Here is a 25462-nt window from a genome sequence, read left to right as displayed (position 1 = left end):
TCTGTAATGCTTGGCCAATTTTTGCTACACTTGCATATCACAGAAGGTGTCTATACAAATGAAAGCTGCTACAGAATAGAAAAATAGAAAAATGAAGCAGGCTGGGGTGGAAGGAAAGAAAGCTAGTATCAGTAAGAGAAGAGGCAACCACTTTGTGAGATGGGTTCCTTTTGCTGCATTGCTTTTGCAGTATTTTAAACTTTCTGGTCTACCTAATGACCTCTTAATCTTTCTGAAAGTCTCGCTCTGAAGTCACCTTCTGCAAAAAGCTTTACTGAACCCTTCCTTCAAACCCATGTGTCACTGATTTCTCAATAAACCTTAAGCAACATAATGTGTTCCTCAAATGGCATATTGCATATGTGCAGTTATTTATTTATATACTTGCCTCCTGCTGAGAACAGAAGCCACCCCCCTCTTTGCTTGGCACATAATATTAAGTATTCAATTCATATGTTTTGAAAAACTTAAGATTTTTTTGGTCAGAGGGGAGAGTACTCAAGCATGTTTAGGTTTTTTGAGGTTCCAGTGCAGGGGCACCAAGAGCTGCCTCATATTTCTCACCCTGGTATAGTTCATTTGTCGGGTCTATCCTTAAACACATCCTTAAATCAGACTAAGGGAAAAGGCTTTTGTTTTCAGGATTGGCAAGCCTTGTTATGATGATTTCAGCAACTGGATTAAGCTAGTGGAAATGATCCATGGAGCTACAAAAGTGTTCTCAGTACTCCCCAAATTGTGCCTCATAGGCATATTTACATACACAGCATTAAACATGTGTATAACACGGCTTGGATACGGTGGAGGAGTGCATTCTTCCATTATTCTTTCTTGTCTGAGGAAACAATCTTATTTTCTGGAATGGTTTGAAGCTATAGTTTGTGTCTCTAGAAGCTCTCTGCTAAAAAGATGAAGACAGAGGATCGCCTTCTCTAGCACTCACTGCTGCATAAAAAGAGATGAAGCGTCTGTCCTGCACAACCACCTCTCTCAATTTAGTTGCACTAGAAAATCAAACAAATATGTGTTTTATCTACTTAATCTCATGAATCCTATGCAAGCCTAGTCCAGGGGCTGACTGTGACAAGCCATCAGAAATATCTTTGTAATTTTATATTTTCCCATTTTACAATTACCTGATAAATGATTATATCTGACAGTTTTTAATCTATGTAAGAGTGATCATTGGCGCTGAGGGCTTTGGAAGAATTGTATTCATGTGGTTCTCCTCACACATCCCATTACCTGCTTTATAATCAACAGATACGCTGCATGCTGACAGTCTTTCATTACATGCTCTATTAAAGGCTCTATATTCAAGGCTCTAGTGTGTGTGTGTGTGTGTGTGTGTGTGTATGTGTGTATGTGTGTATATATATATATAATACATGTATATATGTGTATATATATATATATATATATATATATATACACATACATACTTTACTGCTGGTACATGATAAACAGTAAAGATGCACCCCCTACTACAAAAACAGATTTATTAATAAATAGCTGACACTTTGTACTTTTGCAGAATACCAAAGCAATTAGTGACAACAGTAGAATGATTTTCAATACCTACAGAGCAAAATAGCATATTGATTCAAGCTCGAAGCTTTTTCTAAATAACAGCCAAGGAATTGTCTACTGTATTTGGTCAATTCCTTTAAATAATAGGTTGAAAAAAAATACATCAGTACAATTGTTTTGAATGTCTTTCCCCTTGGTTCAACTAAATATAGAAGCCAATTCACCAATATAGAATAACTTAGACTAATGAGGCCAAAAATTATTTTGGTGTCTTTCATCTTATGTTTGCTTATCCCACCAAAGCAAATCTTCATCATCTCCAGATTTCATATAAAATTGAGATATTCACTTGATTTAAAAGCAGAGAATTCACAGTGGGAGAAAATAGAATATTTAGATAATGAAATCCTAGAATCACAAAATCATAGGACTATGAACCAGAAGAAATTCAAAGAGCTGGGCTAGTTCAATTCCTTCCCCGGGACAATATAATATTCCTACTCCCGACCTCACCTAATTCACACAGTATTACAGATGACACATTGAGGCTAGCAAAGAGAAACTGGTTAGCCAGCAAATAAGAATTTGTGATGGATCAAGAATTTCGCACTCTCCAATTCTCAGCACATTTCTTCCAAGGAGTGTCCCTTCATTTATTCATTCAATGACTGCTAAGTCCTGAGCACTGTTCTAGGCTCTGGAGACACAGCAGAGAACAAACACAGACAACATTCCTGCCTTTATGGATCGTACAGTATACTTGAAAGAGATAGATCATAAATAGATAGCATTTTAGGAAGCAATAAATGCTATATAGTAAAGCGGGGTCAGCAAAAATAGGTTATGCAGAGAGATGGAGAATTGCACTGCTGTTTTGAATATCATGGTCAAAGAAAACCTCATTGATAAAATTATAAATAAGCAGGGACCTGAAGGAAGGGACGAAGGGAGTCACACAGCTCTCCAGAGGAAGAGGACTCTGGACAGTGGCCCAAGGTGAAAGCAGACTGACTACGCTCACGTGTGTGTCCATTGGCATGCTAATTTTTCATTTCTACTATTTATTTCATTATATTTTATCCCTCTCAATTTCTTCTTAGAAACTGCCTTTCATGTTTCTTTTGGAGACCAAGATAGCTCCACAAATCATTACCTACTTCCGCCATGGCTCCTGAATCTTGGATCTGTGCCATTTCCCAATCACTGCCTCTGTTTCTATTCCTGCCTCTCAGCATAATTGTCAACCTCCCCCCTCCTTTGCCCAGTTCATCTCAGGACATCTCACAATTCCCCAGTGAGGGGGAGCCATGCATATTCTCTTCTGTCACATTCAACACCTGGGGCTTATTTGGCCTCCTTTCCTTGAATTTTAGTTCCATCTTATGCATGTCCTATTGGTGATTTTCTTCATTTTTTGTTATAAGTAGCAAAAATATATTTTCTATGAATTCTATTTTGAAAGTATCAAGATGCATCCTTCTTTATAAATCCAAAGTCTAATTACAAGTCTTCAGATGTATCAGAACCCATCAGCCAATTTTTGTTTCTACTAATAATCCTTAACAGTTCATCTATCTTTGTGTGTGTTTTTTTTTCATTCCTACGTGCTTACTATTTGGTAAAAGTTGTGGAAAATGTCTGCTTATAAGGACTTTTTGCTATTTTTAAACCTTCTTCAAATACTTTGCTCCTGACCAACTTCACTATCTGAGCATCTTGCTCTGCCTTTTCCATTACTTTGCTATAAGGGACACTGTTCCTGGCCATCTTATTTCTTTCCTTCCACTCCTCTGCTCACTACTGTTAGTATTCCATGCATGTAAACTGCTTCACTGAGCTTCAGTCCTGTTAAGTTCGAAGTAAATATGTAGAATAATATATTCAGATATTAGCTTTTCTGGTTGAAAAGCTCTAATGAAAAAGAAATACCTGTGCTAAAGCAGGAATACTAAAGTTAGAAATAGAGAAGCAGCTCTGCCTATATAGTGGGCCCAATTTTGCTCAAAAAGATACGATTCAAATAGGTACAGTTTTCAGGAGTCATCATTTATTTGCAGGCTAACTAGCAAGTGTATTATTTATTTATCCTCATGTCAAATTATTCTCTCTGATGTGATTTTGAACATCCTGGGCAACATTCTTATCTGCTAAAACCCAGGATTCAGTGTGCACAGCCATTATAGCTTGTCTCTAAAGCAGAAAATATGATGTAGACTCATCAGGGGGCTCAATTCTTCTAATGAACATCCCATACAAATCCCAGTGATTGTCCTAGGATGACCAGTCAGATCCTGGGGCATATGATGGCACATTCCCACTAGAATGTGGAAAAATCCTGATTGTCTTTTCTCATGATGCTACATTAACAGTCATTGCTACTCACAGGAGGAGCAGACTGGAGACCTCCATTGATGGGAAAGTGTAATCCACTTAAGGTTTCAAATCCTAAATATCATTTGGTGTTTATTAAATGGGTAATTTTGCCCCCATTTTCTCCCTCTCCATGTTTCTTTTTAAAAAATCTGCCTTCCCTGTTTCTTTGAAATACATCCTCCACTAAATATATTTCAAAGTTTGAGCAACATCCAGAGTAGGTATGGAGTTCACATGCTGACCCTGAGGCTGTGTTCTGACATTGCCCAAGCGTGGGTGCAAGGTCTACTTATTTTTGTGGAACTTGCTACCTCTGTTTCAAGTGCTCCTGTCCACTCCACTAAGAATATGTTTCCCTCAGCTCCAAAGAAGCAGCTGAGTGCTCCTTGACTTCTGAGGGAACGTAAGACAGCTCCTGACCTCGCGGGTCACTCTTTCTGCAGGGCATTGTCTGTACACTCTATGTTTCACAATTTTCTCTCTTACCCAACTTTAATCTTAGGGGCTAGGGAGGCAGATGGTTAACCAAATGGTGAATTTTGATGACTCAAAAGGGGAAGTAGGAGTGGAGGAATGTTCTTTACCTGTCTGTAAATATCTTCTCTTAATTAGACTGACAAATACTAACTGAGTATGTATTCTCGGCCATGCGTTGTGCTAAGCTTCACGGGCATCTTCAGAAAGCTTGCAATCCGTTATGGAAATATGCATGTGAAGACGGCATATAAGCTCACCATGCCTACTGTTATTTCAGGTATTTAACCTCTCTTCAAGATCTCTCTTTTCATCCACTTTATCATAATTACTTCCCTTTCATATCTTCTCCTGTCTCCTAACCTGCAGTGCCTCAGATTTGACATAGTACGCTTATGGATGGCTGACAAATGTAACAGAAAATCTGTTTATTTTAATTCTATTATTCATCCAAAAAGCATATATTAAGTAGGCTTAGGGGGAAGTAAAAGGGAGCTCAAATACTATCCCTTCATTCACAGGTTTCATAATCTGGTTGTGGGGACAGAAGAGACACACATAAAACTTTGGGCAAATATGGGCAACACAGCGTAATAAGGAATGTGAGTCCTGGCAGAGGCCAGACAAGACAAAAGAAGTGTGTGTTGGAGAGGCAAACAAGACTGCATGGAAGGTTTGGAAATTGGAGTGTTCCTTGAAGAAATTTGCAGAGCAGAAGAGAGGCTGCAAACTTTAACATTAGACCCCGGTGTGGTGGTATTTCTTGCTGTTAATGAGGTATATATTGACGGCAACCACCCACAATTTCTCACACCCATCTCAAAATACATTATATATAACATGATATAAATATAATCACTGTATTCAAGATATTTAAAATGACAATTTTATCTTCTAAGTTGTAGCTGTTTCTCTCGGCATTCTGCAAGATGTTATAATTGAACTAACAGCTGAAACCAATGAGCATACTTGCTTTGGGCACATTTTGCGATCTCTAAGGAAGAAACATTCATTAAAGCAAACAAGTATTAGCTTCAAATCTATGTTTTATCTGAGGCTTTACTTGTTGCTATAGGATGTACAGGAGTGGAAGGCACAGGACTCACTGCCAGAAAAGGCACCAAACTAGGAGCCCTTGAGGGGGGATTCAGCCTTGGTTCTTCCAGTACTGAGCGTTAACTCATTGAACAGATCACTTAAACTTCTTGGGCTCAGTTTTCTCACCTGTAAAACAGAGGTCATTATACTGGCCTCACCTTCATGTCAAGGTTACTGTGAACATAAGATATATCATAGATATACAGAGCTGTTATAATCATTAAAGTGATCTCAAAATCCTTTATTTTCAAAACGTGCTTTCATGGGAGTGAAAAATCTGTACTACCATTTATCATAAATAAAATCTTCAGTTAGAATATGCACACATATATATATATATTCATGTATATATATGTATATATACATACACAAACATACACACACACACACACACAGAATGCAAGAATGAAACATGTGGAAATAACTATACACAGCATCCTTCCAAGCAGAAACATAAATCCATGTGGACCTTGAAGGTAGTGAGGAAAGACGGCTTGGCCCACCAGCTTGGGAATACATCCTGCCTGGACCCCAAGTGTCTGAACTGTGGTTACATGTGCCCAGGACTATCTCCCAATGTCCTTTGAAAAGATCTATCTTTCAACCTTGTTTTGGATAGAGAAAGAGGCAACCATCTAAGAGGCATTTATTTCGTGTGTTCAGAATGGCTATATTCTTAGATAAAATGAGAGAAAAGGCTTAATACAGAATGATTGTATAAGGGCAGAGTCACCTCAGTTACAGACTTAAGATTTAACTAACTGAGGTGAATACATTATAACTCTATTCACTTAGATGCAAAATGTCATTTCTCATGATCCAATAAATGAAGTGTAATTACTGAAAGCACATAAATGATAGAACTGAACATTTTCTCCTCCTGATCATGCTCATGACAAGAAGTAATTTCACATATCTAAGTAGCTGAGAACTGGATAGAAACACCCCAAAACAGACCAAATACTTTGGATATAAAGTCGACATTCAAAATCATGTTAAATAATCAGAAATCGTGGGCTACTGGACAGCTGCTGAAACCCTAATGTGAGTTTCACTGTCCCCTAGGAAATATTCAACTCACGTTGAAATTTATTTGAATAGACAGAAACCTAGGAAATATAACTACAAATGCCTGGCATGACCCTTTGCCTTCTAAGCCAAGAGCTTTGACCCTTGTTAACTTTCCAAGGTCTTCTTGCCACTCCTTCTTTCAGGAATTTCAATGCTTTGTAGTGCAAAGATAATAAACAGTCTTCTGATTGCTTATAATGAAACACTTACAAAATTCTCTATATGATAGCCAAGGGAAGTCAAGTATACTATTTTATGCTTATCCAGGAACCATGAAGTCAGTCCTTTATCCCTTTTCTCTTTGGACTATTGAATGCTCAATCTTTAAACATTATTCTTATTAGGAAGAAAAATTATTCTGTCAAGCACTTCTCAGAGAAAATCTGCCTAAATGACTTCTTATTCTTGAAATGATGCCGATTGCTTTCCTAAAACGGTATATGCCACTCAGTGATATATGATTAGAAATTATGAGGCCAATATTCCAAAGGTGTTTCTTCATTTGCATGAGCAAAAAAGAGTACTTATAATTGTCCATGCAAATCAAGGACATTCATATGCAAATGCTTATATGTGGATGTAATTATGCCACTCCAATACATGGATTGAGGCTTTAATCTGTGATACAAATAAGTGTGTAAATATGCACTTGTATTTTTAGTTCCACTTGAAAAAAATATTGTCCATATGTGTAACTATTGACAGAAAAAGAGATGAAGGAACCAGCAAAGGTCACCTGTTATAATGTATATAACAAGATAATGTTATTTTCAACAGTCAGTACAATATCAACAGAACTGCCTCTCTCTTCTCAACTCCATGCCCCATTGCAGAATCGATCATTGAGCCAGACACCACCTTCTGTTATGATAAATTCACTCTGTGAAGCCAAGTCATCCTCTTTTTTTTGTATTTTGGTTCCCATTGAGCTTGCCTATCCTCCCAGCCTTCTAGACATGCCTGAACTTCATTATTGTTTGAATTAGTTTCCCAATAGGTACCTAAACCCCCATATAAATAAGACAATATAATTGATGCTGGGGAGAGGGCATCACTAACTCTATCTAAAATAAGTTCAGTTCTAGCCCAACTAGAATGCCTGCTTTATAAATGTTCGTCCAAACTGTCTCATCTGCAATACATTTTGTGAGAAATCAGTTACCCCAGGGGATTCATTTTTAAAGGAACAATCTTTTGTTCTAGAAATCTAACCCATTCAGTCAACACAAAACTAAAGACTTGTATATGGCAATGATCTAACAACGCTGACTTTTGGGGCCCCTTTTCTCTCTACAATGAAGCAGAACAAAGAGACAGATCTATTTGCCAAAAAGGATGCTGGTATTAATTGACAAGGTAGCTCATTTTAGCTTGACCCAGAGAGAATATTTCACTGGATGCGGAAATTATGCAGTGTTGTCAAACCATGAGTATTTCTCCTACCTTCCCGATTCCCCGAATGGACAGTGAAACTAATGACTAGAATAGATTTGCCTCATTTGAGTACAGATATGTTATACAAAATCTGAAAAAGAAAAATATTTACAAGCAACAGCTAGTGATCCTCTTACTGGAAAACTTGATGATACAAGCTATGACAATATTTTCAATCTGAAAGTGTAGCTTATAGTCAGAATAACTGTATTTACCTTGCTTTCAGTGGCAAGAAGCTGGGATGATGTGACCTGGATGAAAGATACTAAAATTTCTAGAATATCTAAATGGTGTAATAGGGAAAGCAGACTAAACATTGAAATAGCAGACATTGTTAGAACAAACCACAACATAAGAAGAGAAAAACGCTTATTCTGTTGAGGTTACTAAGAACACTAGCTAGTCCAGGGGTCACAAAAGAGATTCTGGGATCCCCCAGAACTATCTGGGAGAAGTGAGAGGAAGGACTGGTGAGTGCACAATTGTTTTCGTAATTACTATTTAAACACTACTTTTATCTCCATACTGGTATAGCTTGGAGCATGTGAATTACAATACCGTAATCACAACATTTCCAATTTCTACTCCATCAGTACAATTAAACCTTACAAAACACTCTGATAGATAAAGCAACATTATTGATTTTACTGAAATCTAAAACAATCACTGAGCATTCAGATCTGGTTCTATTTCGATCAAATTTAACCCTGGGCAACAAAGGACAAAAGGTTGTAATTGGTTATTGCTGAAAGAACTACAGAATTTCATAAAACTCAGTAAATGTAAAAGTTCATAAAATATATTGGAAAACAAAAAAAAGCATTTAAAAATTTTATTGGACTCAGAACTTTCATTGTTGTATTCTATCCCCTACAGCAATAGCACTGGTCTTTTATCTTATAAATCTGGGCTAGAAGCTATAGGGGCCTGTGTGGATGGTAAGGAAAGGTTTAGAAAAAAAATAAAGATCAGATGGTAAATGAAATGCATGTGTTTGTCCTTTCAGGGGGGCGCACTGGATAAACACAAATACAGTGTTGAATCAGATATCATTCTGCTTAGAAATGTGCCTTTTTCATCGCAGCGAGGAATGATTGTATTATGGTATCTTGCAGATAACATAGACAATATAAGAGAATTCTGGGTTCCTGATAGTGTGATATGCTTGCTCTCTCTCCATGGAGCTAGGGAAAACTATCAGCTCCACTTTACTAATTTAAGATGGGGAAATAATATAATTGTAAAAATACAGAGCAAATCCTAATCCCTGGTGTCTAACTATGAAATCCTCCCTTCTTTTTAGACAGATATGAAGATATAATTTGTCATCTATTCTTGTCATTTAAGTAGATGCATTCAGATAATTTCCCAAGACTGTTTTTAATGGAACTATATGAGTATCACTCAAAAATATCACAAAATCCAATGTTAATCCCTTGTCTGATACAAGTTAAAAGAGAGTTTGATCTTGCATGCTGCCAACCAGCCTCTAGCCTTGCACTGTGCTCTCCCTCTGATTTCCATCATAGGCAATTTTATCTGTTAGAAGAGCCTGCAGTATAATCACATTGTAATACAACAGGGGTTGTATGCACTTGTAAGCAAATACTTCTCTTTGGGAAAAACCTCTCTTGGTCTTGTGCCCTACTGGGACTGGCAGGCCCACCAGCTCCCGCCACTCAATACAAATACATTTCAGCATCAGGCAGTTAATAGATACTGACATGTGAAGTGCTTTGCCTTAATAGATCTGTATTTATATCTAGCTTGTTTCAAGTTCAATTTGCAAGGCAGCCTTATCTTGGTTGCTATCAGATATGCTACTTAGCCTGCCATTTCTACCTGACAGCACCTGATGGTACAGATCTCATTGCAATGAAACTCACAGCTGCCTTATCAACTTGCATGGGCTTTTTGGGCTATCACATTGTCATGTCTATACTCACATGGCTTCCCCTCATCTCCGTAGCCTACTTTATTTATCATCAATGCTCCCCTCAAAGTCATCTCCTCTACCAAGGTTTTTTGACCTTGAGACTCATTGTGCAATTGACCACATCCTCCCTTGAAGCACTGCCTCTAAACTCATCCAAAACCTTAAGGATATTTCAAACAGGGCACTTGTGGCACTTTTTCCGCCTTTATTTATTTATAACTTTGTCTTTCCACCAATTAGGATTTAAGACCTTTGGGGCAGGAATCAGGCTATATCTGTGTTTGTATTCCTAACACAGGCTATATTGTATTCAGGCTATATCTGTGTTTGTATTCCTAACACAGATATAGCCTGGCACAGAGTAAGTGCTCGATATATGCATATTCAGGGAATAATTCCTCTAAATATGTCATGTGATTGCATGGCACCACTGGCCAAAAATGAAGAATCTTTGCAGAAATAAGATATTTTTGCTTATATCAGAATTAGTTTTAAAAGAAAATCCTAAATAAAAATGTGCACACAGTGCAAGCATCCTTCTATACCTTTTATACCTTTTCTTTTTTTTTTTTTTTAATAGGCAGGATATCACTCTGTTGCCCAGGCTAGAATGCAGTGGCATCATCATAGCTCACTGCAGCCTTGAACTCCTGGCCTCAAGTGCTCTTTCTGCCTCAGTATCCTGAGTATCTTGGACTATAGGCAAGCCATAAGGCCTGGCTAATTTTTTTAAATGTTTTGTAGAGATGTATTCTTACTATGTTCCCAGGCTGACCATGAACTCCTGGCCTCAAGGGATCCTCTCACCTCAGCTTCTCAAAGGGTTGAGATTATACATATGAGCCATCGAACCCAGCCTCTTCTGTACTTTTTGATGTGCATTTTTGGTACTATCTCCATTTTCATCATATTTGTTCTCAAGGTTTTTCAAGATCCTTGTTTCCAAATAACATATTCAGCTTATCAAGGCAAGAAGGTGAACTCTGGAATCACAGAATTAGTCCCAATAACCAGGCTTCTACTAAAAGTCACACATCACTTATCCAAAAGATGCAATTTATTGGTCCTTTTACTCCAAGTGTCTGAGCATTATTGTGAACCAAGTAAGAGTAAGCATGTGATCTCACTTCCCTTTCTCTTCCTCCTGTTCATTCAGTAAGTCAGTGAACATTTGATAGCCTATTATATATCATACACCACGCTAGGCACTAGAGATTCAAAGACTAATAAAACAGAGTCCTTGTCCTAATGGAGTTCATTATTTAGAAAAGAAGTTCATTGACATAAAAAATGTGTGATATGGATGATGAGAACTATGATAAAGATAACACAGAAACAAAAGGGCAAGGAGCAAGGGAACTTGATGGGAGTGTTTCACATACAATCCCCTGTAAAAAATCTAGAGTCACTTCTGGGTGAATCACAACATCTATTTCCTTTGGCTCTTAAATCTACATTTAATCGACACCAAAAGATCTCTTATTGTTACTGAAATCCTGATGGACCCTTCCAAATGAGGAAATAACAAGAGTTCCTTGCCCTATTGGATATCAAGGCATTTTCTATGCCTGTTTTAGTTTATGACATTTCTTAGTCCATGTTGTTTTAGCTGATCAATGAGATACTCTTACACCATTTGCATTGATTGTCACGTTGAATCAATCATGAAGCCAGATACCCCTACTTCGTTTAATATCATTGTCAGATTGGATTGACCATAGAGCAGTTCAGTTAAATGGCTGATGATCAGCCACAACATGACTATTTGTTCAATATTTTCTTAGGTAGCCTAGTAATACAGACACTATTACTATACCAGTGGCATTCGAGGGTATAAAGCTGACAATTGTTTCATCTCCTCTGGTGGTGAGTCTTGTAAATTATTTCCACTGGTTGGTTATGCATGGCTGAGACTTGAATATGGAGAAATCTCACCCAAATATACTTAGCCTAGGAAAATAAATGTATGTCACAGTCAATAGAAACATGTGCATATCTATGTGGATGGGCTTAAATGAGGAAGTAGATAATTGTGACCAGACTAAAACCAGAGGTTTGAAGATATCAGAAAGAAAGCAGAACCATACTGTTGGGGTGTGGTCGCTCATGCCTATAATCCAAGCACCTTGGGAGACCCAGGCGGGCAGATCACTTGAGACCAGGAGTTTGAGAACAGTCTCGCCAACGTGACGAAAGCCAGTCTCTCCTAAAACTATAAAAATTAGCCAGGCATGGTGGTGCACACTTGTAATCCCAGCTATGCAGGAGGCTAAGGCACGAGAATTGCTTGAACCCGGGAGGTAGAGGTTGCAGTGAGCCGAGATTGCACCACTACACTCCAGCCTAGGCAACAGAGCAATACTCCATCCCGAAAAAAGAAAAGAAAGGAAAACAAAGAAAGAAAGCAGAACCATACTATATGATTATTTAAATGAACCACTGGCAGTGATTGGATTTTTATGTTCTCTCTAATGCTGGAAATGTGAGAAGGATAACTCTAGTTAAATGACTATGTAGACAATATTAGTGACAGCTTCTGAAGCTGGTAATTTCAGCTTATGTCCCACGCCTTCTTGGAAACCTTAAGCATTCTTATTGTGGAATGAGTCTCATAAAATTTAAACAGTCAGTGTGGGTAAGCTAAACCTAAATGCAACCATTTTATTTATTCTTTTTGGCCTTTTATGAGACCAATTATTTATTTCAGCATTCTTTCTTATTCAGAGACATTATAAGTATATCAAAGTGATCCAGCTGGGGTTTGAGATCCTGATGTGAAATAAGAGATTTGTGGATGCTATAAACATCCTGAGTTAGTGATCCTTCTCCACCCAACAACTAGCACTGGGAGCTGAAATCTAAATGGAAATGCTGCCTAAATCATTAACCACGATTCGCTTATGTTGGATAATAACTGGAGTCTGTCTTAAGCAATACAATGTCTACAGATGTGCTAGAAACTGTCAGAAACTGGCATGCATATACAACTTGTTTCACTTTATCTCTAGGGACCATTAGTCCTGTTAGTTAATCATTCTGAGTTGAAGACCAATTATCCCCAGATTTTGTCTCCTGTACACTCTTACAAAAACATAGCAAAACCATCAACTTACATTTGAGAATCCCTCAGCTACAAGAGATAGCAGTCCCTTTCTTATTCCCTTAGATTATTTATTAATTCAATAAAATTTAGGAGTTCACTAAGAAAACAAAAAATAAGTAAATTCCAACATGATAGAGTCAGGATGCAGGTTAACAAATCTCCTTCCTAATAAGCAACCATGAAGGTGTACAAAACATTAAAAGAAACAACTTCAGCACTCTGGAAATTGGCCAAAAATTGAGTAGTATTTATTTATAAAACTACTGAAATTTAAGTAATGACAATAAGGGTCTGTGATGTTCTTGCCCAGGACTGTTTCCATCCCTGCTGCCTCAAGTTTGATAGTTCAACCAGGGTGAAGCAGGTCATGAAAACCAGCAGCCTCATTGTCACTGCTGGGAAGAGGGAGGGAGCTCACTTGATTTAGAGCACTGTTGATTAAAGTCGTAATGTTGCTAGAAACCAAAAAAGTGAGCTTTAAAACTCTAAGATTGTGCTTCTGTTTAGGACAAGTCATGGATTCACAAAACAGCTGGGGATGTTAGCAGGGAGTTCCAGAAGATAAGGTGGCCATGTGAGGCTTAATAATTTCTCCACATATTCTGGAAGACCCAAGGCTGTCTTGGATCTATGTCGTCGTGCACAGGATAGTATAAAGTAGGCCTAGGCCACTGACATATCCCTGGCTGATAAAACCTGAGTATATGCTTGCAGGAAACATGAGAGGATCTTTCAGAAAATTAAAGCAGGGAAGAGTCAAAAGCATTCTAATGCATGAAAGTGGCCTCTAGCCTGCATTTATATCCATTAGAAAAAAATGGAAAACTTAGAGGCATTTGGGCACAACCTCTTAAAATCTCTGCCTATGAAGATGCAGGCAATTTCTATGAATCCCAACATAAAATTAAAACAAAAAAAAACTATATATATATAAGAGGCATCAAGAGCTGCACATTATCGGGAGAGATATTTCTCAGATTTAGTCCAAGTAAGTTCAATGTTTATTGGTATATAAGTAAATAACAACAGCAACTCTCAGAGGAAGGGGTGTGTCACAGCCCAGAGGTGATTCAATATAACATCTGAAATGTCCATGAAGAATGTCATTAGTATTTTGATAGGGGTTACATTGAATCCGTAAATTGCTTTGAGTAGTATTATCATTTTAACAATATTAGTTCTTCCAATCCATGAGTATGGAATAGCTTTCTTTCTTCCTTTTTTTATATCCTCTTCAGTTTCTTCCCTCAATATTTCATAGTTTTCCTTGTATAGATCTTTCACTTCTTTTTTAGTTAAATTGATCTCTATGTTTTCTGCTTGTTTGTTTTGTTTTTGAGATGGAGTCTCACTCTGTCACTCAGGCTGGAGTGTAGTAGCACAATCTCAGCTCACTGCAACTTCCATCTCCCAGGTTCAAGCTATTCTCCAGCCTCAGCCTCCCAAGTAGCTGGGATTATAGGCATGTGCCCCCATGCCTATTTGTTGTACTTTTAGTAGAAACAGGGTTTCACCATGTTGGCCAGGCTGGTCTCAAACTCCTGACCTCAAATGATCTGCCTGCTTCATCCTCCCAAAGTACTGGGATTACAGGCGTGAGCCACCGCACCTGGCCTTTCTAGGTATTTCATATTCTTTGCAGCTACTGAAATGAGATTGCCTTCTTGATTTACTTTTCAGATTGTTTGCTGTTGGTGTATATAAATGCTATTGATTTTTGTATGTTGATTTTGTATCCTGAGTTTTTTATCAATTGTCACATTCTTTGGTGAAATCTTTTGGTTTATCTAATTATAACATTATGTCATCTGCAAACAAAGTTAATTTTGATTTTTTCTTTTTAATTTGGATGACTTTAATATTTTCTCTTGCCTAATTACTCTGGCCAGGGCTTCTGATACTACACTGAATAAAAGCAGTGAACATGGGCATCATTATTTTGTTCCAGATCTTAAAGGAAATGCTTTTAGATTTTCCCTGTTCAGTGCAATGCTAGCTATGTTTTTGTCATATATGGCCTTTATTATTTTTGAAGGGTGTTCCCTCCATATCCACTTTGATGAAAGTTTTTATCATAAAGAGTTGTTAAATTTTTAGCAAATGTTTTTTCTGTGTCTATGGAAATGATCACAGGGTTTTTGTTTTTGGTTCTGTTAATTTAATGTTTCACATTTATTTGCATAAGTTGCCCCATCCTTGCATTTCTGGGATGAATCCCACTTGACAATGGTGAATGATATTTTTAATTTGCTCTTGAGTTTTGTTTGCTAGTATTTTATTGACAGTTTTTGCATGTATATTCACTAGTGATATTGGTCTATAGTTTTTTTTTTGTGTATGTCCTTGTCTGGTTTTGATATTAGGATAATCCTGATCTAGAATGAGTGTGGAAGTATTCCCTACTCTTTTAACTTTTATAATGCATTTGAGTAAAATTGGTATAGTTCTTTAAATATTTGGTAGAACTCAGCAGTGAAGCAATCAGGTTCTGAGCTTCCCTTTGATGGAATACTTTTCATTATGGCTTTAATCTTATTATTTGTTATTATTTTATTAAGATTTTATGTTTCTTCATGGTTCAAACTTGGTAGGTTGTACGTGTCCAGGAATTTATCCATTAGTTCTAGGTTTTCCAAATTTTTGGTATATCATTTGATACGGTTTGAATCTGTGTCCCCACCCAAATCTCATGTTCAATGGTAATCCCCAGTGTTGAAGATGGGGTCTAGTGGGTGGTAATTGGATCATGGAGGGGTGAATCCTTCAAGAATGGTTTAGCATTATCTCTTTGGTGCTTATCTTGTGATAGAGTTCTCAGAAGATCTGGTTGTTTAAAAGTGTGTAGCACCTCCCCACTCTCTCTTCCTCCTGCTGCAGCCACAGAAGATGTTCCTGCTTTCCCTTCAACTTCTGCCATGTTTTTAAGTTTCCTGAGGCCTACCCTGTCATTTCCCCTGCTTGCACTCAGTTTCTATTCTGCTGCCCTATAAATAGGTGCCTTCTGCCATGATTGTAAGTTTCCTGAGGCCTTGCCAGCAATGCTGGACTGTGAGTCAATTAAATCTCTATTTTTTAATAAATTATCCAGTCTCAGGTATTTCTTCATAGAAGCATGAGGACAGACTAATACAATATGCAAAAGAAAAGTATTACCAATATTCAAGAAATGAAAAAAAAAGAAAAAAACAACTGTTAATAGAAACTTTCTCTGAGTGTCCCCAGATGTTGGATTTTTGCACACAAATATTTTAAAGTAACTATGATACATTATTTGAAGAACAACAGAAAATCATGTTTAAAGAATTAAAGAAAAGTATGACAACAAATCAACAAACACACACTCTCAGACCAAAGACAGAAATTATTTTAAAAATAAAAATTTAGGAGATAAAAAAATGTTAACAACTAAAATGAAAAGTTCACTAGAAAGGCTTAACACTATATTTGATGTGGCATAAGAAATTATTAGTGAAGTTGAATATAGATCAAAAAAATTATCTACTCTGAGGCACAGAGAGGTATATTAGTCTGTTCTCACACTGCTACAAAAAACTACCAGAGAATGGATAATTTATCAAGAAAAGAGGTATAATTGATTCAGAGTCCCATGGGCTGTATAGGAAGCAGAGCTGGGAGGCCTCAGGAAATGTACAATCATGGCAGAAGGTGAAAGGGAAGCAAACACATCTTACCATGGCAGAGCAAGAGAGAGAGAGAGAGTGAAGGGGGGGAGCACTACGTACTTTCAAACAACCAGATCTCATGAGAACTCACTCACTATCAAGATAACAGCAAGACAGAAATCCACCCCCATGATCCAATAACCTTCCACCAGGCCTCTCCTCCAATTCAACATGAGACTGGGGCAAGGACACATATCCAAACCATATCGTTCCACCCCTGGCCCCTCCCAAATCTCATGTCATTCTCACATCACTATATACAATTATTCCCACTCAACGGTTCCCCAGTCTTAACTCATTTCAGCATTAATTCAAAACTCCATAGTCGAAAGTCTCATCTGAAACAAGGCAAGTCCCTTCCACCTATGATCCTGTAAAATCAAAAAACAAGTTAGTTACTTCCAAGATACAATGGGGGTACAGGTATGGGTAAATATTCTCATTCCTAATGGGAGAAATTGGCCAAAACAAAGGTGCTACAAGCCCCATTAAGTCAAAGATGACTATTTTGGCAGGGCAGCCATTAAATCTTAAAGCTCCAAAATAATCTCCTTTGTCTCCATATCTTGCATACAGGGCATGCTGATGCAAGAGGTGAGGTCCCAAAGCCTTGGGCAGCTCCATTTCTGTGGCTATGCAGGGCACAGCCCCCACAGCCACTTTCATGGGCTGGCATTGGATGCCGGTGGCTTTTCCTGGTGTACAATGCAACCTGTCAATAGATCTACCATTATGGGGTCTGAAGGATGGGGGTACCTCTTCTAACAGCTCCATTTGGCAGTACCCAACTGGGGATTCTGCTTGGGGGCTCCAACCCCACATTTTCCCTCTGCACTGGTAGAGGTTCCCACGAGGGCTCCACCTCTGCTGCAGACTTCTGCCTGGACATCCAGGCGTTTTCATACATCATCTGAAATCTAGGCAGAGACTCCAAAACTCTTCCCTTCTGCCCACACACAGGCCCAACACCATGTGGAAGCCACCAAGGCTTGGGGCTTTCATTCTTTGAAGCCACAGCCCAAGCTGTTCCTGGGCTCCTTTTAGCCACTGCTGGAGCTGGAGTGGCCGGATTGCCAGGTGCCATGTCCGAGGCTGCACAGAGCAGCTGGGCCCTGGGCCTTGCTCATGAAAACACTTTTCCCACCTAGACCTCTGGGCTTGTGATGGGAAACTTTCTGTGCCTAGGAGGTCTCTGACATGCCCTGGAGACATTTTCTCCATTGTCTTGGTGATTAACGTTTGGCTCCTATTATGCAAATATCTGCAGCAGGTTTTAATATCTCCCCAGAAAATGGGTTTTTATTTTCTATCACATGGCTGAGCTGCAAATTTTCCAAACATCTATACTCTATTTTCCTTTTAAGCATAAATTCCAAATTTAGACAATCTCTTTATGAGCACACATAACTGTATGCTTTTAGGAGCAGCCAGGCCACATCTTGAATGCTTTGCTGCTTAGAAATTTTTCCCACCAGATACCCTAAATAATCCCTCTCAAGTTCAAAGTTCCACAGGCCCCTAGACCAGGGACACAATGCCGCCAGTGTCTTTGCTAAAGCATAGTAAGAATGTCCTTTACTCTAGTTCCTAATAAGTTCCTCATCTCCATCTGAGGCCACCTCAGCCTGGACTTCATTGTCCATATTAGTATCAGCATTTTGGTCAAAACCATTCAATGAGTCTATACAAAGTTCCAAACTTTCCCTCATCTTTCTGTCTGTCTTCTTCTGACCCCTCCAAACTGTTCCAACTTCTGCCCATTACACAGTTCCAAAGTTGCTTCCACATTTTCAGGTTTCTGTATAGCAGTACCCCACTCCTGGTACCAATTTTCTGTATTAGTTCATTCTTACACTCCTATAAAGAACTACCTGAGACTTGGTAATTTATGAAGAAAAGTGGTTTAAATGATTCATGGCTCAATGGGCTATACAGGAAGCATGGCTAGGAGGTCTCAGGATACTTACAATCATGGCAGAAGGTGAAGGGGAAGCAAGCACATCTTACCATGGCAGAGCAGGAGAGAGAGAGCATGAAGGGAGAAATGCCACACATTTTCAAACAACCAGATCTCATGAAAATGCACTCACTATCACAAGAACAGCAAGGGAGAAATCCACCCCCATGACACCCACAACACGTCCCACCAGGTCCTTCCTCCAATTTGACATGAGATTTGTGCAGAGACACAAATCCAAACCATATCAAGAGGGAAAAAAGATGAAGTAAACAAATTCTTGGAGACCTGAGAAAACATGAAACACAGACGTGTACTGCGAGTTCCAGAAGTAGTAAAAAGATAGAGAAGAGTAAAAAATTTGACAAAAATATCTTAAATTTGATGAAAATTATTAACTAAAAAACTAAGAAGCTCAACAAAATCTAAGTAGAGTAAACATAGAGTCACACCTTGACATACCTTGATCAAATGATTGAAAGACAAAGAGAAAGAGAAACCTTGGGAATAGCAAAAGAAAAACGACTCAACACATACAGAGGGAGCACAATGTGATAAATAGCTGACTTCTTATCCAAAATAATAGGAACCAAAAGGCACTGGAATTACATATTCAAAATGCCAAAAGAAAAAAATGTCAAGCAAGCATTCTACATTCAGCAACTTTCTTTTACTATTAATGTGAAAGGAAAACATTCCAAGAAAAACAAAAACTAAGAAAAATTCACTCCTATTATACATAACAAAATCACTGAAATAAATCTAAGCTGAAAGGAAGTGATACCAGAGGGTGTAGCTCAAATCCAAAAGTAGAAATGAAGAACACTGAGAATAGTAAAGGCTTTGGTAAATAAAAAGCTCTGTGAATGTACATTTTAATAATATAAATAAAGAAAAACTTATAGATTGTGTATTTATAAAATATATATGTAACATTATATAAGAGTATTAGTCCAAGGGAGAGACAAATAGAAGATATATTGGAAAAAAAATTTATTAATATATTTTATTGCAATAAAGTAAATGAAGTAAATTGGGTTTATGGGTAAATTGGGTTTATGTTAAGATACATATTGTAATTCTGAAAAAAACAGCAAAGAAAATACTAAAACTATACAGTAAGAAATCATCAGAAAACTTGAATTGTCATATGCAAAATATTGGCTTTAAAAAGCAATAGAGGAGAGGCTGGGTGCTGTGGCTCACACCTGTAATCCCAGCATTTTGGGAGGCCGAGACTGGTGGATCATGAGGTCAGGAAATCGAGACCATCCTGACTGACATGGTGAAGCCCCGTCTCTACTAAAAATACAAAAAAAACATTAGCCAGGCGTGGTAGTGGGCACCTGTAGTCCCAGCCACTCGGGAGTCTGAGGCAGGAGAATGGCGTGAACCCCGGAGGCGGAGCTTGCAGTGAGCTGAGATCACGCCACTGCACTCCAGCCTGGGCGGCAGAGCGAGACTCCGTCTCAAAACAAAACAAAACAGAACAAAAAGCAATAGAGGAGAAACAGGGAAACCAAAAATAAGACAAATGGTAAATAAGTATCCAAAATAGTGTTAAAACCAAACACAACAATAATTACATTAAACATGAATGGTCTACCATTCAAACCTCATTCAAATAGTAAAGATTGTTAAACTGAGTAAAAAAGCAAGCGACATAGACATTATATAACATAAAAATGTAAAGTGGCATTACATGGCATAAGAAATTAGTGAACTTGAATATTGATCAATAAAAATTATATAATATAAAGGCCAAAAAAAGTGAAAAAAGCCTTAGAGAAATATGAGAAAAAGCCAAGCCCGCTAAATGTCGTCTACAAGAGGAATACATTAGATTGGAAGACATAAATTGGTTGAAAAGAAAATAATGCAAAAAATACAACATATATTATACAAATAATTACCATGAAAGAGCTGAACGGACTACATTAATTTTACACAAAATACATTTTAAAACAAATATTGCTAGAGTTAAAGAGGGATATTTCATAAGGATGAAACATTAATACATTAGAAAATTTTAAAAATATGAACGTATAAAACCTCACACAAAAGCCCTGAAATACATAAAGGAAAAACTTACAGAATTCAAAGAAGAAAAATAGACAAATATTAAGAATAGTTGAAAATGTCAATGCTTCACTCCCAAATAATAACAGAAAAACTAGGAAGGAAATCAACAGGGACATAGAAAATTTAAATAACTTTGTCAAACAGCCTGTTCCAAGCAATATTAATCAAACACATCAACCAAAATCTGCAGAATAAACTTTTTTTTCAAACACACATGGAACATTATTGAGAATAGGCCAGTTTCTGGGCCATAAAACAATTCTCAATGAATTGAAAAGATTGAAAAGTATACAAAGTATGTTCTCTGATCATTCAAGATTAAATTGGATATTCATGATAGAAGCAAATCTGAAACAATCATAATATTTGGACCTTAAATAATATACTTTGTATAATCCATGAGTCAAAGTAGAAATTAAGGAGTAGCTTATACTATTGAAATTACAAACACACACACAACATATCAAAATTTATGGAGGCAGTTAAGGTCGTATAGGGAAATCTGTAGCTTTAAATGAACAGGTTAGAAAAGAAAAAAAGGATCACAAGTCAAATGACCTGTTTCCACCTTAACAAATTATAAAAAGAGGAGCAAACTACATATAAAGCAAGAAAAACTAAAGAAACAATAAAGATTAGAGTAGAAATGTAACAGAAAACAGAAATATAATGATAAAATCAACCAAACCAAATATTTATTCTTTTTAAACATCAACAAAATGTACAAACTCTCAGTAAGAATGACTAACAAAATAAAATACACAACAAATTATCAAAATCACTAATGAAAAAAGGATATTACAGCCTTCTCCATAAAAACTAATAAGTTTATAAGGAAATATTAGCTTAAGTGTATTCCAACAAATTAGACAAGTTAGAGTATATGGACAAATTCCTAGAAAGACACACTTTACTGGAATTCACCCAGAAGAAAAAATAATAATCTCAATAGACATAACAAGTAAGGAAGTTGATTTATCAATTAAAAATATTCTCTCAGAGAAAAGTTTATACCCAAAGGGTTTCACTGGTGAATTACACCCAAACATTTAAAGAAGACCATTCCTTCACAGTCCTCCCAGAAAATATAATAGAAACAAACACTTCACTAGTCATAGTATAGGAGCAGTACTATCTCAACACCAAAACATTACAAAAGCATTATCAGGAAGAGAATACTTCTGACCAGTGTTCATCACACAGATTCAAAAACATTAAAAAAAAAAAACTTAGCAAACTGAATTCAGAAACATATAATAAAAATTAATCACCATGACCAAGTGGAGTTTATATGATGAATACAAGGTTTATTAAACATTTGAAATCACTTACAATAATAGACCATTCATATTAATAAAATAAAGGGAAAAATTTACATGACTATCCCCATGGATGAAGCATAAGCTTGTGAGAAAATGTAACATCCTTTCCTAATAACATCTCACAAGCTGGGCATAGTGGCTCATGCCTGTACTCCCAGCACTTTGGGAGTCTAAGGCAGGGGGATCACTTGAGACCAGGAGTTTGAGGCTTCAGTGAGCCATGATCATGCCACTGCCCTCCAGCCTGGGTGACAGAGTGAGATCCCAAACTCCCACCCCCCAAAAATCTCACTATAGACAAGAAAAAGTTGAAATTTTCCTTAACCTAACAATAGAAAAAACAAACAAACAAACAAACAACAAAAAGAAACCCTTCATCTAACGTCATACTTAATGGTGAAAAACTGAATCCTTTCCCCAAGATTAGGAACAAGGCAAGGATGTTCTAGTATGCTCTCTCCACTTCTAGTCAACATTGCATTGACAATTCTAACCAGTACATTAAGGCAAAGAAGAATTATAAGCTTGTATATACTAAGAAAGATGTACATATGACTTCACCAAAGAAAGTACAAATGGATAATAGGCACATGAAAAGCTGCTAGAAATACTAAATAAGTAATTAAGGAGAAGGAGGAAGAGAAAAGAAATGAGCAAAAAGCAAGAGAAGAAAAAGAGGATGAAGAGAAGAGATGGAAAAGAGAGAGAAGGAGGAAGAGGAGAAAATAAAATGAGCAGAGGAAGAGACGGAGAAGAAAGGGAAAAGAGAAGGAGAAGGAGAAGGGGAAGGGATAGAGAGCTTAATTAAAGGGATTCAGATCTAAAGAAATAAAATTGTGTCTATTCACAGGTAACATAATTTTACATGTAGAAAATCTTGCAGAATAAACACACACAAACACATACACACAGAGAGACACTATCTACAGAATAAACAAATAAATTTAGCAGATACAAGATCAATACCCACAAATTCTATATATATTCCACATAGTAGCAATGAGCAATCAGGAAATAAAAAAATAAAATTCTACTCAGAATATCACAAAAAGAGTCATATAGTTAGGAAAAATTAACACAAGATGTATATGATTTCTATGCTAAATACCATATATTACTTCCAAAATAAATTAAATTTAAATAAATAGACATTCCATGTTCATGGATTAAAAGGCTCGATAGTGTTAAGATGCAGTTTCCCCCAAATAGATGTCTACATTGAATGCAATCCTTGTTAAAACCCCAGCAGAATTTTTTTTAGAAAATAGCAACATTATATGAATGTGCAAAGATTTCAGATAGCCTAGTAATTTTTTAAAAAAAGAACAAATTTGGAGGACTTATATTACCATATTTCAAAACTTACTATAAAATGACAGTATAGAATATACGTATGGTATTGGCATAAGCAACTAAATTAAGAATCCAGAAACAAACCCTTATATTTATGAGTAATTACTTTTGACAAAGGCAATTTAACTGTCTTCCCAATGAATAGTGCTTGTATAATTAGATATCCACAAGCAAAAAGGTGCATTTAGATGCTTACTTAAAATTGCACACAGAAATTAACTCAGAAGCAATTATCAGCCTAAATGTAAAAGCCGAAACTGTAAAACTCTTCAAAGAAAATACAAGAATAACATTTCAAGACTTTGAATTAGGCAAAGATACAATACCGAAGCTTAAGTCATAAAAGAAAATATGATAAATTGTATTTCATTAAAATGAAAAACATTTGCACTTCAAAAGACATCATCAAGAAAATGAAAAGACAAAGCATAGCCTGAGAAAAAATATTTGGAAAATATATATCTGATAGAGGACTTTCCCCCACAATATATATTATAAACCATAGTATGTAATATATAATTTGATAGCATCATGTAATACCATAAAATAGTATTATATGATACATATGATCATTCAAAACTGAAAGACAAATGACCAATTTTCTTAAAATTGGCAAAGCTTATATATTCCAAGAATGATGTACACATGGCTTCACCAAAGAAGGCACAAATGGATAATGAGCACATGAAAAGCTACTATACGTTATGTCACTGAGAAAATGGCATTAAACACATGAGGTACATTACAAACCCACTAGAATGATTATAATCAAAAAGTCTGACCACACTTAATTTTGGCAGGGTTGTGGAGAAAATAGAACCATCATACATTGCTGGTAGAAATGTAAAGTGGTGTAGCCACTTTGGAAAACAGGTTGACAGTTTCTTAAAAAGTAAAATGTAAACTTACCATATGACCCAATAATTTTGCCCTCAGTAATCTGCCCAAGAGAAATGAAAATGTGTCCACACAACGATTTTAACACAAATGATCATAAAGCACATTTATTAATATAATAGCCAAAAACTAAACAATCCAAATAGCAGATGATAAATGGATAATATGACCAAATGTGTTCTATATCCATACAATGAATTATTCAGCATTATAAAGGAATGAAACATTGATACAAACTACAATATATATGAACCTCAAAAACAATATACTAAGTGAAAGAAGCCAGACACAGAAGACTACATACTTTATGATTATATTTATATAAAATGTCCAGGAAAAAAAAAAGCAGAGATAAAAAGCAGACAAGAAGATGTCTCTGGATGGGAGTTGGGTGAAGTTACAGTGGAGACTGACTACAAATGAGCTCAAGAGAAGTTTTTGAGACTGATAAAAATTCTATAACTGGATTATGGTGACAGTTGCACAATTCTATAAATTCAGTAAACATCATTGATTTGCATACATACAAAACATAAATAATACACAGTTCCTTCCTCAACAGCCACCCTAACCCATTTTGGTGGATTCAGACTGAGGTAAACAGCTATGGTCTTTCACAGAAGCAATGAAACCAACTTTTTAAAAAATTTGGACAATACTGGAACTTAAGTCCAATATTAAAAAACAACAGATTATTACTTGCAAATCCAGTCAATGTTATTGGAAACGATACAAATAAGAGTTTTGTAAATGCCCCAAAATATCTAAATGACATTTTATCTCTCCCTAAAAGAATATTGGATAATAGATGACACTTAGACTTTGAAGCTAGGTTAGCTCAATTGGTCATCGTTCACTGAGAACCTAATGGATGATGAGGACTTTGGGCATTCTGAGGATTCAAATGTGACAAAGTTCAGCCTCTTTAACGTGTCCTGCTCTACTAAGTACTATATGGACCTTGGGTGAAATGCTTCACCTCTCTGGGTGCCAGTTCTCCTTTCTGTACTATATGGACCTTGGGTGAAATGCTTGACCTCTCTGGGTGCCAGTTCTCCTATCTGTACCATATGGACCCTGGGAGAAATGCTTGATCTCTCTGAGTGCCCATTCTCCTATCTGTAAAAGAGACATTAAATGAAAGAAACA

The sequence above is a fragment of the Hylobates moloch genome, unplaced genomic scaffold (assembly GCF_009828535.3).
Source record: "Hylobates moloch isolate HMO894 unplaced genomic scaffold, HMol_V3 SCAFFOLD_13, whole genome shotgun sequence".
In the NCBI taxonomy this organism is placed as follows: Eukaryota; Metazoa; Chordata; class Mammalia; order Primates; family Hylobatidae; genus Hylobates; species Hylobates moloch.
The sequence above is the reverse complement of the archived record's forward strand: the minus strand, read 5'-3'. Positions refer to the sequence as shown.